The 16618-nt window shown below is 37.5% G+C and overlaps 1 protein-coding gene across 1 annotated transcript in view; it reads right to left on the minus strand.

The window, feature by feature from the left end:
- The window catches only part of TENM3 (teneurin transmembrane protein 3), a 1360315-nt gene that overhangs the window by 833220 nt on the left and 510477 nt on the right, over window positions 1–16618 (minus strand). Inside the window, exon 4 of the mRNA XM_061474586.1 lies at window positions 11382–11546. The gene's annotated coding sequence lies outside the window, so the exon portion shown is untranslated. The remainder of the gene's footprint in view (window positions 1–11381; window positions 11547–16618) is intronic.

Consider the following 16618-nt stretch of genomic DNA (forward strand, 5'->3'; position numbering starts at 1 on the left):
ATATTAATAGGGAATTATATTAAATTCCCTATATTAAATAGGGAATTGCTGGGTATGCTCAAGTGGAAGAGGAGAGTTTACAGGTCATGGAAGGAGGGGCTGGCCACTTGGGAGGAATATAAGGCTGCTGCTAGAGGATGTAGGAAGGCAGCTAGGATGACTAAGGCCTCCTTAGAATTAAATCTGGCGAGAAGGGTCAAGGACAGCAGAAAGAGCTTTTCCAAATACATGGCAGATAAAACTAACACCAGAGGCAATGCAGGCCCACTGATGAATGGGATGGGATGGCGGAAGTCATCGCTAGACCACTCTCCATCATCTTTACCAAGTCTTGGGAAACGGGAGAGGTGCCTGAGGACTGGAGGAAAGCAAATGTCACTCCAGTCTTCAAAAAGGGCAAGAAGGAGGACCCGGGTAACTATAGACCAGTCAGCCTCACCTCCATCCCTGGGAAAGTGATGGAACACCTTATCCTTGGTGCCATCTTAAGGTTGAAGCAGCAAAAGGATCATAGACAGTTGAAAATACCTTTTTACAGCTTCTGGAAATATAAGTGCCATAAAGTTTCTGAAAGAACACATTAGTTTAATATTTTATAGTTGAAGAAGAGAGCATGACAGGAATGTGACTGGGTAATCGATGTTCCAACATGAAGAGTTTCAACCTAATACTTTATTTTATTTAAAACAATTTGTTCGCAATGATAAAATAGTCTTCTCTAGATTAGATAACTGAAAATCTAAATTAAACATAATGAAAATTTGTTCAAAATCAAAAAAGTAGATTTTCTGTAATTTCATTACACAAAATGGCTGGGTTTTTTACAATACTAATTACGTCAGTTATGTAAACTGCTCAAAATGCACTTAAATTTACTTCTCCAGTATATTTGCCAAGCATATGCATACTTATTCTTAAAGCTGAGATAAATTTATATTGATGATGTTTAGTCCATAATGGTATGTGCACATCCATAGTGATACATTGCCTGGTGATACACACTCCCAAAGATGGAATTAAAATTATTAGGAAACACTGTGAAATACTGAAGAAGACTTCACAATAGCTATCAGACTAGTCTGACATAGCTAAAATGTGAAGACATTTATTTAGGTTACCGATGTTAAAAGAAAAATCCTTCAAGTCCAGTCAGCCAGGAGAGAAGGCACTTTTAACAGCCAGCACATGAGAAGGCACTTTTAGCACAGTCATTGGACTATCCCATCTTCCTGTTAAAACTATACTGCATAGAACTGTGCTTTTAATGGTTGCCTTTTACTTGTTCCCTTTTGCAGCCACAAATTAATAAGCAGTAGCAAATGACAGAACACATATGAATTGAAAATAAGGCATCAATTTGCAGCAAAGTAACATGCAATAGATAAGCAAGCAGAGTTGTTGCCTTGCAGCAGTATGGTATGCCAATGCAAGACATCAGCAGCTCAGGCTGCAGCTCAGAGAGACTTTCCACAAATGACACTGGCCCACCTGCTGTCTGTCATTTTACAGCAATTCCACAAGCATTTGAATACAATGGAATGCTCATCATCTTCATGTAAAATGCATGACAAAAGTCCCTCTACTTAAATTGCATATTACCATGAGTACGAATAAGGTGGTGTCTTTTCTCCACAGTTTGCATAAAATCTAAACCAGCTAGAAAACCTACACTTCAGTTACTTAGCACTGTTTATTTTGCAAGATTTCAGAATATTGGAGCAGAAAATGGAAATACGGAAAAACGGTATTCCTAAAGTCTGTGAGCAGCCTTTTTCAGCCCATGAAAACTTGCTCAGGTTGGAGATTGTCAGTATATGGGATTCAAATATAATGGCACAATAAAACAGCTCTGAGAAATTCTAAAGAACACTTTTTAATTGTGTAACAAAAAATAATCCCTGTTTTACACAGTGCATATGAAGGACACGTCCCATCAGGGGATCAGGGGCACGTAGGACCAAAAATTGTTGAAGTTGCAAAAGGATAATTTCTAGAAGACGGAGCCAAAAATGAGTGATTGTCTTCTGCCACTATGGTCATATTTTACACTATGTACTCTATTCATAAATCTTAAAACCTTCTCCAATCAGATGAATGAGAAGTGGGAACTGATGCTAGTAAAAGCTTTGGAAATCACCAAAGACTGAATCTATGTGGCAAATGGTAGAAGGTATAATAAAGAAATTCATTCTGTTCTACAAATATGCATAAGTTTGTATACTTGTGAACATAGAAGAACATAGAAGATTCAAGGAAGAGGGGTCAAAGAAGACACCCACCCACTATGGGGTCACGGAGGGTAAACCAAATTTCACTAAACAAACATCACTACCTTATGAAAATCACTTGAGAGAAAAGCTTTTTTGTTGATAGATTATGTGTCCTCTAAGAATAATATAAATAGATAAATAGCTCTCAGTGTTGGTTGTTGTCCTGGGTTCAGCAGTAGCAGTCATGTTTTTCCTTTGTGTTAACTGGTGCAGTGCTCTGTTTTGACTTCTAGTTTGAGAACAGTGTTGGTGAAGCCGATGTTTTCGGTTGTTGCTAAGTGATGTTTACCCTGACCAAGGACTCTGTGAGGCTCATGCTCTGCCAGGGAGGAGGGGAAGCTGTGAGGAAGCAGAGACGGGGCGCCTGACCCGGGCTAGCCGGGGAGGTATTCCATACCACAGCACGTCATGCCCGGGGTGGGGGGTAACTGGGAGTTACCCGGAAGGACAGGGGCTTCCGGGTGGAACTCGCTTTCTTGGCCGGTGGTATCGTATTCTCTTCCCTTGTTATTTTCCCTTATCATTGTTTTAGCTGATAGTAGCGGTGGTGATTTGTTGCTGGACTGTTCTTGTCTCAACCCGTAGGAGTTGCACTCTCTCGATCCTCCTCCCCGTTCCTCTGGGAGCGGGGAACGGGAGAGCCCCGGTGCAGGGGGGGGGGGGGGGGAGACGGTCACGGACCTCGATTGTTGTCAGCTCGTTACCAATCACTGGGAGTGAGTGAACAAGTTACCTGACTGGGTTTAAACCACGACAGTTCTTTTCTGCCAGGGAGGAGGGGAAGCTTCTGGGAAACTGCTCACCAGAGACTGAAGCCGTAGCTCTCATGGGACGATCAGTCTTGGCCCTTGCTCCCCTCTTCAGTTCACTCACCCGTTCCTCCAAAGCTGAAGTAGGTTTTCCATCCCACTTTGTCATGTCTTCTCCGTGATCCAGCAGGTAAAACCATAGGGTACCCCGTGGCGTATACCTCCTGTATCTCCTCTCTTGAACAATAGGACGCCTTTTGTTAATAGCTGAGACGTGTGTTGGTACATGTGAGGAGCTGGATAAATCAGATAGATCGTCCCTCAATTGTTTGAGGTCCTGGGACAGTTTTTCCACAGCTGAGATGATGGAAGGGGTGAGGTTGTCTTCGAACTCTCGGAGTTTATGAACCATTTCATCCACTGTTAGTGGTACTATGTCATTCCAGGTTACTGTTGCCAATGAATGGGCATATGATGACGGTGCATTCCGTGTAAGTTTTCGCCACATGGGTCGTGTACATTCAACTTCATCTGGAACTGTCGTGGTTTAAACCCAGTCAGGTAACTTGTTCACTCACTCCCAGTGATTGGTAACGAGCTGACAACAATCGAGGTCCGTGACCGTCTCCCCCCCCCCCCCCCTGCACCGGGGCTCTCCCCTTCCCCGCTCCCAGAGGAACGGGGAGGAGGATCGAGAGAGTGCAACTCCTACGGGTTGAGACAAGAACAGTCCAGCAACAAATCACCACCGCTACTATCAGCTAAAACAATGATAAGGGAAAATAACAAGGGAAGAGAATACGATACCACCGGCCAAGAAAGCGAGTTCCACCCGGAAGCCCCTGTCCTTCCGGGTAACTCCCAGTTACCCCCCACCCCGGGCATGACGTGCTGTGGTATGGAATACCTCCCCGGCTAGCCCGGGTCAGGCGCCCCGTCTCTGCTTCCTCACAGCTTCCCCTCCTCCCTGGCAGAGCATGAGCCTCACAGAGTCCTTGGTCAGGGTAAACATCACTTAGCAACAACCGAAAACATCGGCTTCACCAACACTGTTCTCAAACTAGAAGTCAAAACAGAGCACTGCACCAGTTAACACAAAGGAAAAACATGACTGCTACTGCTGAACCCAGGACAGTTGTCTCTCTCAAAGCCAAGTTCAGGAACTTCTATTATTTCTGATCACAAAGCAGCAGAGGAACAGAGGAAAGTGTACAACCCTGTGGCATACAGAGCTACTGCTGCTGTAAGGTATCTGAAATCAAAGTGGCTGCTCTAGTTTACACCACTTGAGAAACAGTAGAGTAATTAGCTTCACAAAATCACTAGTTCTCCCTTTCTATATTCCTATTGTACTACATATGTATACCCCATAATGATTGCCCTATGGGTGGAAATATTTTCATACCATTCCAGACAGAGGAGGGGAGCTCCTCTCAGTTTTGAAGTACCGAAGTAGAAAAGTACAAATGTTGAATTTGCTGTCTAGGAAGTAGCAGGGGTTCTAGACAGTTCCTTGCACACTGCACCTCACTCCTATACACAAGGAAAACTTTGCTACTGAATGTTAATGTTGCCTTCTATGTTCTGTTTTTTTTGCTATATTCTTAATTAATAAGAATGTAAAAATCCACATTTCAGCTGTGAGAAACAGAAATTAATATTTCTTTCAGACAATTTTCAACTCATTCATTCAATTCCATGGAACATAAAATTTTTGCTTTTCTCATACAAGATTTTACTTTACAGTAAAGACTTAACTGGTTTGGTATTTAAAACCAAGAGAACATAATTGGATTACTGACAGTTTGGAAGTGCTTTCACATCCCATACTTTACATGCATTTTTAATAACCATTTGTTATTACTGTTCTGTAATATGGAAATCCATATTATTGTTAATATTGCACAAATTCACAGCTAATCACATTATAGTACCAAAGGAACAATTATAGTATGTGAATGTGTATAAAGATTAATATACATATCCTAATAAATCTCAGCTGACCCATTAATGTACAATGGGCCCAAAGGAGGCCTCATATCCTTAATATATAAATGGCACATTTCTTTCCCCTTCTGCTCCTTTCCTCATTTTGTTTTATATGTACAAACTGCCATAAAAAGGAAAATTAAGCCATACAAAAACACTCTCAAACATCAAGAGGCTAATCAAAAGCACAAACCACTTTCTTTTCTTATTATGCTACAAGAATCACGCTAATATTTGACATGCATGTACAATGAGTTTTTTTTACTCTCCCTTTTGAGAATAAAGCTTCTGAGGTGCTGGACAGACATCGGTACCACATGCAAGCTGCAATGAATAGCTAGGTGGGCTAAGGGATGAACTTTGCATTTTAATTGTAAATTATAATGGCTTTTTCTTGGTTTAGGGCATACCTTCAGCTGTTTCAATTAAATCTCTTGTAGTTTAAAATGAAAGAAAAAAAGAGACAAATTATCCTTTTTGTTATGTAAGATATGCTTTACAATATCGTTACATAGTGACAACTCCTTGTCCTCCTGTCACATCCTGTCCCTTAGACCATGCTGCAGAAAAGCAATTTTCTGCCTCAAAAGCACTCTATTTTTTAAAAGTTTGTCTCTGGGCAATTTTCAGGTCTACTAGAGCTGCACAACTGTATACAGATGAGAAAGACCCAAAATAGGGCAATTTATTTGATTTCTCCTCTTCAAAACATTTAGCTGAGATTGCATATCCAACAGAGAAACCCCAACAAGAATATTCAGACATGACCTGCAGTGACACACATCTTTTTTTTTTTCTACAAAGATTTGCGTTAAACATCTTCTCCAGACTCCTCAGACAGCCTAGATTTGACTTTTGTTTAATATGATCTTTAACACAAGTATTTCCCAGGATATTAGCAGCTAATTTATTTTTTAAAGGAGAACCTAAGAATCGGTCAGTTAAATAAAACAAGGAGTTTTTCAGAGCCAGACAAAATTTTTTGTGGTTTGGGTTTTTTGAGGGGGTTTGTGGATTTTTATATTTTAGAAAAAAAGATGTGAATTCATTTGAATCCAGTTTCTCTCTTGTTAAAGAGTAAAGAACCACTTGGATGAGAAAACATGTCCTTCCAGCATTCAGCTCCTGGTAACTTAGCCTTTCTCAATGCCTGAAGCTAGTCTGACCTCAGTATTCTCCTGGTAACACAGTAAGGGCATTTCACAATAGAGCAAAGGCCTTGTCTTTAAGACCATCCACATCTTGAAAATTACTTTAGCTGCCTGAAAGTCTTTCAGGAATTAGGATAACTTCAGGATTTGGGCCTCAGTTTGCTATGAATGTAACATTCACTAATGTATCGCATGAATTAAAGAAAAAAGATAACAGTTTTGAAACTTGTGAGGAAGCAAGGTTCAAATCTGAACCCATCAGCTCCTCAGTGTCTGAAATCATGTTCGACTTGCATACAGTTTTGAAAATTTTAAACCAGACTGATTTAGGGCTCATTTAGCCTTAAAGACCTAATTTTCTCCATTTCATTTTTCTACTGTTGTCTTTGTCAATTGAAAGCTAAGTACATTTAGTTTCAGAATTTCATGCTGGCATAGAAAACACTCGTGTTAAAAATTACTATTAACACTGACACCATAAAATAATAAGACATTAAGAATACCTATTATCATACATGGTTCTGGTTAGTAGGTCAGACCTGATAAGGAGAAGCATGAAAACCCTTTGCTAATACAATAAATACTTCTATTGTTAAGGCATTTTGTATTTTTCTGTATCTGGCACGTGAGTACACTTAAAAATGACTGAAAGGGAAATGTCCATTATTTGTCTTTTATTTAAGGTGTAGAAATGGATTATCCTCCAGTACAGAAGTATATTCCCTTATTTAGCATAATTCACTTGATGAACCTTTGTGCCAGACACGCCACCACGCTGCCAGGGCAGCACCTACAAGGTCATGCATTTTGCCCTGAAGACAGAATTTGGCTCCTGTTTTGTCTGCCTGAATTTGCCTTTTATACAGGCCCATACATACATATGTACATACATACACACAAACTGGACTGTAGTTGAGATAAAACTAATAGCAGTAGGATGGAGAATTTGACTTGAAGGCTACTCAGATTTCCAGGTATGTTTAAATTCATTATTTAAATTAGTGGAGAAGTAATTTGCTGGCATATATTGATACAGACACACAAGGGAAGGCGACCTTTATGATTTAGCCCATTATATCTGCAAGTGCTAATGTTGCCTTAGCGCAATCTACAATCAATTCCTGAGATGGAACTGGAAAATATAACTCAAGTGTGACTACTGCCAGTGTGCTTTGATAAAACGCCACACGAATAGGTAATGCTTCGTAAAGGCTGGCATTCAAAAGGCTCTGGGCACCTCTTCAGAATCCTCTCATTTACTTCCTTTACATGGCAGCTTTCTACACTTAAGCTTAAATTGCCCCATAGTTTAACAGAAGAAGTAGTACCACCATTCATAGTCGTTTTTTTTTTTTTTTCTTATACTCAAAGAAATCATATTATCAAAATTGTATTTGAGAAGGAGTAATTTATCTTCATGAATTCCATGTGTGTATGCAATTCTTTTTTTATTTTTGTTTGCAATGTGCTAAAATGAATTTTAATCACACATTTGATGAATTACAGATGTTATTCAAGTATTTACCAGCATTTTTGTGATTTTTACATAAACATTTTTATTACTCAGAATTATCTCTGAATTTCTTTGAGCTCTGAACATTTTATATAAGCAATCACTGACTAGTACTTTCTATTCTTATCGGCAAATTAGACTTATGCATGAGTAGTTGGGATGATTTAGATAAATACTCACTGCACAATTCCAAGTTAACATCAGTAATTAACTTTTATATGTTTTCTAAGTTAAAACCTTGGGGGAGGGGAGGAATTTTTTGTCCTGGGTTTAGCAGTAGCAGTCAATTTATCTGCTATTTGAACAAATAAAAAGTTCAAATAAGGAATTAAGAGTTATAAGTACAGTTTACAAAAATTTGCTTTTTAATAAAGAAAATAATTTGTGGAAATTCTTTTTATAGCGTTTCATGGGTAGTTTTTATCGGCCAGTTACATCTTGGATCTTTTTTAATGCCTGTGCATTTTGGCCTTACCTAAGGCTAAAATCCCAATCTGTATGTGTCCTAACTTTCTCCACTTAGTAATTTTTCAGGATGATTGTCAAATGTTAGTGAAATAAGAAAAAAAAACAAAACAAAACAAGCCCAAGTCTTAAAGATAATTAAAATCCCACAAGTTTCAGGGGTGGAGAGCCAAATTAATATCTCCAGGGAGAGGAATGTGGCTAGAATTCAGGCATCCTGAAAGGAGCTGGCTGGGGTCAGCCAAAGAAGGTAACAGGAGACAAGAAGAATAGGGAAATTGGAGCTGCAGTTGAAATCGGTAATCTTACAGTACAAATAAAACAAGATTTCCAAAGGAAAGCTGGCTTTATTAGTTCTAGGTCTTGAAGCATTATGTTTCTGCTAGTTGGTAGTTTGTGTGACTTTTTCATTTAAAAACAAGAGTGCCATGATTTCAGTTTCATCAGATTCCTAAGAGTGTAGGCACAAGAAAAATAAATAAAAGTGAAGAAAAAACTTGCAGACACAAAAAAAATGTATATTCTTTTATAGCCAAGTCCTTAGAGGAGAGCAACACTGTTTAAGATTAATGATAGTTTATACTTTGGAAGTTAATGCAGTGTACACAATCAATCCATGTTTGAACCAAGTTGCAAGGAAGTGTCCTCATAAAGCCTTTGTATGTAGTTCAGAGTTACAGACTTCAAAGGGGTAAACTTGCCTTTAAAGCTTTCTGTGTTAGAGCTTACACAGGATTTTTCACGAAATTCCTGAAAAATAGTTGAAGCTTTAAAAAAAACCCAATAAAATAATCAGAGGTCGATTAAAACCAAGAATATGTTCAATCCCATCTTCTTCATACAGGGGAAGATTTATGGGTATATAATTGCAATATTTAATGTGTTTAGTTATCAATTTACTCTTCTCATTTTTCTGGAATTAACTCCCCTTACTCTTTGTAAAATGTCAAAATTGAACACAATATCAAGTATGTGCTGAATGGAATGAAAGCAGTGTATTATTGAACCTACAACTATCTGACAGATCACACAGAAGTACGTAGTTGTATCAAAGGGAAATTAACACAAGAAAACATAGTATCACAAATTACTGACATGCTTTGTCACCTCTTTCTGACCCTGGATGTAGCCAAAAGTTAAAAAGCCACCATCTTTTGAGCTATCAGAAATGCACTGAGAAATGGTTAACAATTGTATCTGATCCTCTCTGGTCACCTCCTAGCTTCTACAAAGCTGCTATTTTCTTACTTTCTTAGTAAGGACAGAACAGTTGCTGTGGTCCAATTACCTGTCATTAATAAACCAGATCCTCTTGAAAGATTTGAAAAAAATGCAATTATAACTTAATAAGTTGTGATGTATATGCCTATCCACGGAATCTTGCATGGAAAATAAGAAATTCTGAGTCTTTGAATGTTGGACTGTTTATAGTTCTGTCCCATCCATTTTAAAGGAAAGCAGACATATGTGCAAAATATCATAATAGGATCAAACAGCAAGTTATTCTATACAGCTGCTCTGCAATATCCTCTGAAGATATAAAACTGAGTTGACAGAAAACTTTAGAATGGAAACACAGTTAAAGAAGGTCTTTTCTAAAAAGATGAATGCTTTGAAAATCTACCCTCCCCCTCACATTTTAAACAGTGTGCAACCTTTCCATCATACATCACTACATGTTGCAGTATGTGGTTATGACTATGTTACTAGACAGAAAACTGTATAAAATGTATTCATCCAATACATTTATTCATTCCTTCATTTTTTTTTAAATTGTTAGAATAACGATCCCAGACCAGGGTGAAGGCTTATTTCAGTTCTAACCACAAAATTAGTAAAACTCCATAACAAAGTTGATGTAGAAAGAAAGAACATTGATAGAGCATAGCCATTCATCCAATTCTGCTAATTTTCTGACCTCTTCTTTCTCTTCTCTGCTCTGTTCCCTGATTAGTAGAAGCCAAGGAAATCAGTGGCAATCCTAACCCATAGCTGAAGAATTTCTAAATGGCCACAGTGCTCATTCTTCAAGCAAGAGAGACATACACTACATATACCAGCCTTTCCTTTTGCTGGAAGTGTTCCTTAGAAGGAAAGACATTATTTTGTTAGTCTGGTGCCATAATAATGCTCCTATTAATATTTCTTTTGAAGCTTCTCTCGTCCTTTAAATTGACATACTGCAAGTACACATATGTTTAAGAAAAATAATTAATAAAAATCAAACATTACTGATCATACAGTCATAAATGATACATCACAGTTGTCTGGCTGCAGTCTGAATAGGCGATAATTGCAACAATGTAGTTAACATGGAATGGCAGCCAGGTAGGTGACTCTTCATGGCAATGTCTTTAGATTAAATGTGTAATCCTTAAATAATTTCCAGACTTAGTTCCTGCACATATTTACAGTTCCAAACTGTTCCAAGCCAGGTTAAAGTATTTTTTTGTATCTATGTACTTTGCAGTTTTCTGTGTTATGGTACTGTAAATATTCCTGAGAGATGGATGGCTGTTTCACTATATCCACATCTGTGTTCAACACTAAAAATCTCTTTAGGCATACTGGATGTCCCAAGCAGAATAAATCAGCTGAGATAGCCTCAAATGACCTGAAAACTTTTTCAGTACTGAACTGTAATTTAGACAGTCTTATGGGGCTACTACGGTTACTACATTATCCCTGGACTGCCCAGGGTATCAGAATTTCTGCAGTGCTGTGATTCCACCCTAGGCATGCTTCCCAAACCAGAAGGGTCCCAGAATGCAGCCTCTAGCTATCTTCCTTAATTACTACACTTGAGAAAGTTTCCCCTTGCCATATTTGGGTAGTTATTATAAATTTATACCATTTCAGACCATTTGCCCAACAGAAAGTAACAGGAAGAGAGAAGAGATTCTTGTTTGCTGTCAGGAAGTTATTTCTTTCTCTAAATAGTCTTTTGAAAGATTGTTTCATACAGTTTGAACAGGCGCACATGCCAGTAGTCACCAAATACTAAAAGGTCTAAAGAATTCAAGTGTTGTTAAATATCTTACCAGTTATTAAAAAAAAAAATAAAAACAAAAAAAACCAACAAAAACACAAAACACAACAATCAAACCGAAACCCAACAACCCAAACACCTGCATATGCAAGGTTTTTTCATACTTTGAAAAAATTGGAAACCCCTCAGTCAACACAGCTTTTGGAAAGAAGTTTCTTTGCACCAAGGAACTGTTTTCCCCATGCGGTCACTCACCAATATTTATAAGGGAAGGCCACTTTGAATGCCACCAGCAGATGAAAAAACAGGAGGAAGGAAGGGTTTTCTGTCTTCACTGAGCTGGCTGATTCTGCCAAAGTGATAGCCGACATTGACATTACACAAGAGAAAGGCTGTTGTAGTCTCACAGTCCCAGATCTGCTGCAGAAACAAAACAAAACCAAAACAGAAAGAAAAACATATGTGTATACTTTTCAAATAAAAGTAATGCCAAAACATTAAAACTCTGATCTCTGGAATATAAATAACACTTAATCTTGGCTTTGAAACAGTAGCTCAAATCTGCTTGAAAAACAAGATTTAAAAAGACCCCTAAGAAATTGAATATCCTTCTGTAAAATTAATACTTCGAGGGTTTACTGGAAATAAATGGCCATAAACATCTTAGGTACTCAGCTGGTGGTAGGAGGCAGACAGAAATTACAATTCTGTAAAAATAAGGAAAAGCTGAGATCTGAGGTGAAGATTTTATGCAGAATACATGGCAAGGATTGACAGGAAATTTTATAGGCGAACATGGCTATAGGTGAATGTGGCCTACGGAAAACTTAAGGGAAGGGTGAACGAATAATGAAGGATTCCTATTTATGCATTTATTTATTTATTTCATTTTCCTAGCATCATTGTGAATTATTACCTATACGCCTGATACGTCCTAAAAGAAAAAACTGTGATGAATAAATAAACAGCTCTAGAAATCTTCAATAGGGTCCTTTACCTTGCAGGGAATATTATCATTGGCTTTTGATACAATTTCTGCTGCAGGGAAAGACTTTCAAAGCTCAGAATGCAGAAGTATTGCCAGGCACTCAAAGACCCCCTGCTGTGCGCGTCAAACTAAGAAATCTCTCTGAACTTGTCGAATTAAAAGTCATCTCTCTCTCTCTGCAGCCCCTGCATGAGCTGGGAAGCTCTGTCCTCATTTTTTTAGGCCTTCCATGATAAACAAATGGAGCCTGAAGCATCTTTATACTTTTCAGGCACATAATTAAAATTCTTTAAAAAATGTAATTGAAGGCAATGAATTTCAAAAGGAGGTTCTAGTTAACAACGAGGCTAGAACAGTTTCAGTAGGCCATATTGCTTTACTGTTCAATTTTGTTTCAAAGGTAAAAGCAAAACAGCCTGTTAAGATCGTAGGTGTTTTTTGTGCATTTTATTATTTTTTTTTTTAATTTATTTTGTTTGTACATTGAGAGGTGGCTCCAAACTCAAACATCTCAGCAGGATTTATGCTTTCTGGAATGTCATAATACTTAATTACTGAAACAGCAAAGAGGAGTATGCTACTAAAATATGAACAAAGCAGAAAGCATTCCTGGTTTCTCAAAAATCATTATTTATATATCCCCTAAAAAATTAAAGAATGTAGTTATTGAAGAATTTGTATTTTCTTGCCATGCCTCTTTCATACATCCATACCATTGTAAATACTCGCAGGCTTGCAAAATTTTTTAACCTGGTAATGCTAGAATGCTACTTTTCTGTGATCACTATTGCTGTAAAAAAAAATTGTAATGATTACTTTTAATAGGCATTTTTGATGTTGCCAAGAAAAGAGCAAGTACTGATATAATGAATAATTTCAGATTAATATAACAGGAATGAAAAACTATCTCTTTGGATTTGAATACCAGGGATTATCACACAACATTAACTAAAAGGCAGAAGACAAGACAGTGTTTCAGAAAGTCACCTCTAAGGCGACTTCCTAGAGAGCTCAAAAGCTAAACTTAATGCTTCTGAGTATCTCTTTCAGGGGGATTTTCAGTATCCCTCTCTATTGAAAGGAAAAATCTTCAGTTTTCACCTGTTTCTTTCCGTGCTGTGTTCTTAAACTGTACTTCTGGCTATAAATGACCATATGAAATGTTTTGTTTTGGTTTCTTTTTTTTCTAGTTACTCCCTAGAGAGACTGGAGATTGAGATGTTTTAAGGGAAATTTTTTATGATTCTTGTAGCATTAAAAAGAGAAAGGTGTAGCAAGGCAACAACTACTCCCACAACTCCTGGGTAGCACTCTTCTTCTGATAGTTATGATGCCTATGGGAGACCTGAAACAACATAGCTAACAGCTGGTTTTCATCCTTGGTAGGGGGAAAGTACAGTATGCATTCTGACTGGGTCAACAATTATTCTGACCGGTAGGGAGGTGGAAAGAGGATCCAGTTAGCTCCCCTGGAAAAAACAACAATGAACTAGATCTAGCAGAAGCAAACTGAGGCTTTGACTACACTATCAAGTTATAGCTCTGCTGGCCAGGAGTTATTTCTGTCCTAGTGTTGTTTTGGTTATGTTTTATATTTTAAAGTCAACTCTTGTGCACCATAGGGCACAGCTCATTGCAGAGGTCATACTGAACAGGCAATATAGAGAACAATGCAGCAAGTTTGGCTCACTCCATTTTCTGCAATTTTCTTGTATTACCTCAGCAGGTTTTAAATACTCAGATTCCCACGTGCCTTCATCTCACACCCAGAACACACAACATACAGCTTCAATTTTCTATTGTGCACATGAAACTTTCACAGACTGCACAGAGCCCATCACATCATGCTCTAATCTGGACAACATTAATAACAAATAATGATCATAGAATCATAGAATCATGGAATACTTAGGGTTGGAAAGGACCTTAAGATCATCTAGTTACAACCCCCCTGCCATGGGCAGGGACACCTCACACTAAACCATATCACCCAAGGCTTCGTCCAACCTGGCCTTGAACACAGCCAGGGATTGAGCATTCACAACCTCCCTGGGCAACCCATTCCAGTGCCTCACCACCCTAACAGGAAAGAGTTTCCTCCTTATATCCAATCTAAATCATCTCTTAGATCCATCAAGACACTACATTGGCACAGGAGCAGTAGGACCAAAGGCTAAATCACAGTTTTCTAGCAGTGTGTTGTTTCCCAGAATGCAGTCTACTACTACAACCAACCAAAAGAACAAGGCAGTTCCTACTATGGCTTCAGTATCCATGTAAAAGTGAACTCTTCTTAGCCTTCCCTTCAGACATATTAGGATAATTTTTGAAAATGTATTTATTGTCTTTATTTTTAATTGTATAGAGTAACAATGTGCCATGAAATCAACAAAATCCATGCATGAACAAAACCTATAAACCAAAACATAGTCAAATTAGTATTTTCAAACATCATTTCTGCTATAAAACTGAATTAATGAGAGCAATGTGATTTTGAAAAGAAACTCATGCCACAATTTGCTCTGTAGAATGTGAAGGACATGGGACAAAAAAAAAAAAAAAAAAAGTTAAAAAGAGACTGTATCTGATGTTTTAAGAAAAAAAAAAAGTGAGGCCCAGCATGAGTATTTAATGTCTGTTTGCAGAATGAGTAAAGGTTTCTTTAAGTTCACTGAGCACTCACTGTAAAGTTTAGGGAAGATCAGTAGCTTAGAAAAAAGTGGCTACTGAAATATGAGTCACATCTATGAACAAAAGTGATCAAAGTCTACTTGGCTGCCAGTGTCTTCAGTTTATTCCACTGCAGTACACATATTACTTGACTGAAAGGTGTGTAGATATAAGGCATCCAGGTGTCTGCCTACTGTCACTGGGCCTGAAATTCTCATCTGTTATGTCTGACTTCCTTTATTGATTTCTTTTTCCTAAGCAGCAGCAGCTGAAGTACTTTTTATAACATTGGGGAACACATTTACAATAGAATAAATTCATATAAATTACCCTCTCCCCTCTAAGCCAGAATTATTTTAATAGCTGTGATAAATCCCAAATTCTCGAAAGCTTGTTTCCACTTATATAATGATATTATGACAGCAATGTTATATAGTCATATCATAAATTCTTATGCAACTTGAGGATCTCAGACACCCTTTTTAATGGAGAAGAAAAAATATCTTTTTATACCATTGTCGCATAAGAGCTTAATGCAAGTAATTTTTTCTTTCAAAAGCCACTTGCTACTTATAAACACATACCTCTTATATGCCATAAACCAAATATGTAACTTGGGTAGAAAATTAGGAAACCTACAGCAAAACTTTCCAAGATACAGTTTTGATCCAGTAGTTTAATGTTCTGTGTACAAAACTGTGGACAGATGTTGTCTTGATAATTTGAGGTACTGCTATTTCAGAAGATGGCAAAAGAGCAAGTAAGCGAATGCAAATCCAAATTCTGAGTTCTATGGGAAGTATAAGAACAAGACAGAGTATTTCAGCTGGTCTTTCTTTTCAAAATAGCCCCATTTCCATTTCTTAACATACAATTTTCCATATAATGCACAAAGTTAGTGTATATCCTCCTTATTATTCCCATGTCTAGATTATTTAGATTAATACAGATTCATGGCTTTTCCAGTCTAATATTAAATCATATATTCTGCAACTACACCAAAACATAACTTTGTAAGTTAGATTTAAAACAGAGATTAAAACAGCACCATGGGGGACAGAAGAGAGGAACTAGTTAGCGAATTTTGATATCAAATGATAGGCTACATAAATTCAATTGAAAATATTAAAAATATAAACGTAGCCTTATAAACAAGTTCATTCCCTCACATTAGTACTGATTTTAGTGTTCCAAATTCTGTAGTAATCACAAAGTAAGTAAAAAAAATGTCAATAAGTGTTTCACATTGTTCTTTCTCTCCCTCATGAATGTAGGCAATAGGACTCTCTCCTCAAAACTATTTAATATTAGAAATTACCTGAAGTACTTGAAAATTTCACTTACCATGTATTTTGAATGAGATATTAGTAGATGGCAATAAGGGAATAGATCACATCAATAAAATAGATCTTGTTTTCATTATCATGCACTTTAGCTATTAGGGCCAAGGTCTTAGAAACAAGTTAAGAGTAGGAAAGGAAAAAACACTTCTTTTCTGGCAATACAGTCTCTATATAAAAATAAAAACGTAAAATTTTGAGTGAAATCTTTCTGATGATTTTTTATTGGATCTATTAAGCAAGCATACCACTATAAGCAGGTTCATATTATAGAGTGCAGAAGGTCTGATGCCCTTTCCAGCACAAAAATGAAGAAAGGAATCGATAACACTTGGCAGAAGAGCATAAGCCTGTGTCAAAGTAACTCATTTCCACGGTATCTTGATGTATTTGCTGTTTTCTTTGAGTTGTTATTCTCTCGTGAACCTCCCCTTCCCTATCACTTGGGTAGGAGTTCTGTGGCTCCTAATCTCTTATTCCTAAATGTATTTACT

The sequence above is a fragment of the Pezoporus flaviventris genome, unplaced genomic scaffold, assembly GCF_033815535.1.
Source record: "Pezoporus flaviventris isolate CSIRO_AGI_PZ_B2104156 unplaced genomic scaffold, CSIRO_AGI_Pfla_v1 ptg000002l, whole genome shotgun sequence".
Classification (NCBI taxonomy): domain Eukaryota; kingdom Metazoa; phylum Chordata; class Aves; order Psittaciformes; family Psittacidae; genus Pezoporus; species Pezoporus flaviventris.